Source organism: Bos indicus x Bos taurus, chromosome 29, assembly GCF_003369695.1.
Source record: "Bos indicus x Bos taurus breed Angus x Brahman F1 hybrid chromosome 29, Bos_hybrid_MaternalHap_v2.0, whole genome shotgun sequence".
Classification (NCBI taxonomy): domain Eukaryota; kingdom Metazoa; phylum Chordata; class Mammalia; order Artiodactyla; family Bovidae; genus Bos; species Bos indicus x Bos taurus.
In genome coordinates this window covers 45,308,456-45,311,675 of record NC_040104.1, presented here as the reverse complement: position 1 = coordinate 45,311,675, position 3,220 = coordinate 45,308,456, and the positions used below count along the sequence as shown (strand labels likewise).

The following is a 3,220-nucleotide window of genomic DNA, read 5'->3' as shown; positions in this document are numbered from 1 at the left end:
ATAATTTTTTTTTTCCTCCTTATAACTTTTGAACAGTTCCTTAGAGCCATCTGAGAAGCCACCTTTCTGCCTATAATCTGTAGTCACCAAATAAAACATATTTCTCACCTTTTAAGTTGTGTATTTGTCATTTGATATGCTCTTCCGAGACCTTTTCCCAACACACATGTCCTGGCCCCACTCACCTGAGTTCCAGGAGTTACATGGAAACTGCCAATGAAAACATTAGCCACCCCCTGAAAGTAGAGGGAGATTTTATTTGGTAGCCGTGTTTAGGACCCAAGCCCAGGAGACAGAATCTCAGTTGCTCTGAGAAAACTGCTCCAAGAAGGCAGGAGGGGGAGTCATGTGATAAAATTTGTAAAAAGGGAGAAGGCAGTCTGAACATCAAAGATTGTTGTGGTTCAGTCACTCAGTCTGACTTTGCAATTCCAGGGGCTGCTATAAGAAAAATCAGATTTCAAGTGAAGGGATTTAGCATACTGCATATGGGAAGATGCAAGCCTCTGGGCTCACTGAATTCATTCCTTTCATATGCACCTCAGCTCTCTGGGGCCAAATCCTGTTTCCTTGTTCAACTTAAGGAGTGGTAGATGCCCCAGATGGCTGCTTCTTTCACCCTCTGAGCTCCTCAGAGATCACCATGGGGAGCAGTGACATCTGTTGGATTGGAGGTCTGGGAGCCCTCATTCACATTTGGACGCCAGAAATCTCTGGTGACTGTGTCATTTCTTGTTTATTGAAATGGCAAGAGATGTCTTCATTTCACAAAACTCTCTGTACCTTCTATTCAATAATATTGTGAACCAAAAACTGCTCTAAATATAATGTCTACATCCTAAAGGAAATCAGTCCTGAATATTCATTGGAAGGACTGATGCTGAGGCTGAAACACTAATACTCTGGCCACCTGATGCAAAGAACTGACTCATCTGAAAAGACCCTGATGCTGGGAAAGATTGAAGGCAGTAGAAGGGGACGACAGAGGATGAGATAGTTGGATGGCATCACCGACTCAACAGACATGAGTTTGAGGAATCTCCGGGAGTTAGTGATAGACAGGGAGGCCTGGTGTGCTGCAGGCCGTGGGCTCACAAAGGGTTGGACACGACTGAGCAACTGAACTGAACTGAACTGAACTATTAAAAATATCTTTGGAAATCTTTCGACTCAAAATTTTATTGATCTACATATTTTTTTAAAGAAACAATTCTTGTTCATTTATGGTTAAAATCAGTTTTTAAATCACATTTGTTTTTTGAGTCTTCTAAGCAAGTACAATATTTTTAAATTACCCACATGAATTCTTAAAAATACTATATTGCCTCAATTAACTTTAGAGTGTTTTCTATATAAACCACTGTGCAAATATTTATACTCAATGATATTACCAGAAGACACAGTTTTTTAAATATTTATTTATTTAATTATTTGGCTGCCCTGGGTCTTAGTCATGCACACAGGATCTTTGATCTTCCTTGTGACCCTGTGTGTGGGTATTGTGTGTGTGTGTGTGCCTGTATATGTTCAGTTTGCTCCAACTCTTTGTGACCCCATGGACTGTAGCCCACCAGGCTCCTCTGTCCATGGAATTTTCTAGGCAGGAGTACTGGAGTAGGGTATCATTTCCTTCTCCAGGGGTTCTTCCCGACCCAGGGATAGAACCCATGTCTTCTGTATCTCCTGCATTGGCAGGCAGATTCTTTGCCACTGGGCCACCTGGGAAATCGGAGGGATCATTCAGTTGTGGCATGCAAATACTTAGTTTCAGGATATGAAATCTAGTTTCTTGACCAGAGATTGAACCAGGCAGGGCCCACTGCACTGGGAGCATGGAGTCATACCCACTGGATCACCAGGGAAGTTCCAGGACAGCAAGGTTTATTGAAAATTCTAAAGTATACAGTCCTGATTACAAAACGGATTTTTATTGTGAGGTGCTGTGGCCAGGGAAGCAGGTAGGGATTGAAAGTGGTTGATGCACAGTTTGGGGAAAAGAAACTAGAAACAGAATTAAAGTTTCAAAGATGGAACTGGGGGACTCAAGACTTCTCGGATCAAGCGCCCTGTTCTTTGGGGCCAGGTCACTTTTTTTTTAGTGTCTTGGCACACAGAAAGTGTCTGTTGTGCTATGATACAATCAGTCCTGTGTCCCTGATCACATCTCCCATTGCTATATTTTGCTTTTATTCTTTTCCCATGGGGTTTTTCTCATGGCTTAGCCAGAGCAACAGGTGGCTGACTATTAACCCCTGCACTCTGGTCTGATCTACAAGCAGCTGGCCTAGAGACCTGAGGCTCAGAATGTCTATCACTGAAGATGAATCCAGTCTCTCCTACTCCCTCCCATCCCCAGCCCCTACCCTCACCCCCACCCCGGCACTGGCTACTGGAACAGTTTGGATGAATCCTGACTCATTGGTAAGCACATGTAATATGTGAGTCCAGTTTCAGCATCCAGGTTTTTCTTTCCTCTGTTGTAAACAACAGTGGTTGAGTTCAAGGGATGAAGACTCATGCTATTCATGAGGAGGGAAAAGACTGTAAAAAAAAAAAAAAAAATTGTGAAGTGCTTACATAATAATGAGCTCTTGTTCAACAACTCCAGAGCCCAGCTCTCAACAGGCAATATCTCATTTTGTGAAAGTCACTCAGTCATGTCTGACTCTTTGTGACCCCATGCACTATACAGTCCATGGAATTCTCCAGGGCAGAATACTGGAGAGGTTAGCCTTTCTGTTCTCCAGGGGATCTTCCCAACCCAGGGATTGAACCCATCTGAATTGCACATGGATTATTTACCAGCTGGGGCTCCAGGGAAGCCTAAAAAATATGGAATGCTTCATGAATTTGTGTGTCATCCTTGTGCAGGGGCCATGACAAACTTCTCTGTATCGTTACATTTTCAGTATATGTGCTGCCAAAGTGAGAGCAAATATCTCGTTGGATCCTACTAAAAATCCCATAAACTGTACGTGCATCATTATATTCACTGTGGGGGAACCAAAATCTGCCTAAGGTCCTCTAAGCCCTATATCCCCTTCCATCAAATCAGAAACAATTGCAGCCTCTGAATCCTTAGCAAGGAAACTTTTATTTGTCTCCATTTGTTTAGACACACTGTGAGGGTTAAATTTATGTGTCAACTTCACTGTGAGTTGAGATGCCCAGATCAGGTCAAAGATTAACACTAGGAGAATCTGCAATGGAACTCCTGGGA

General features: G+C 42.9%; 1 non-coding gene across 1 annotated transcript; it reads right to left on the bottom strand.

Moving 5' to 3' along the window:
• Positions 1–2,826: 2,826 nt before the first annotated feature.
• LOC113886609 lies at positions 2,827–2,935 on the bottom strand. Its single transcript, XR_003509494.1, has one exon. It is a non-coding gene; the product is annotated as a U6 spliceosomal RNA (small nuclear RNA).
• Between the last annotated feature and the right edge of the window lie 285 nt (positions 2,936–3,220).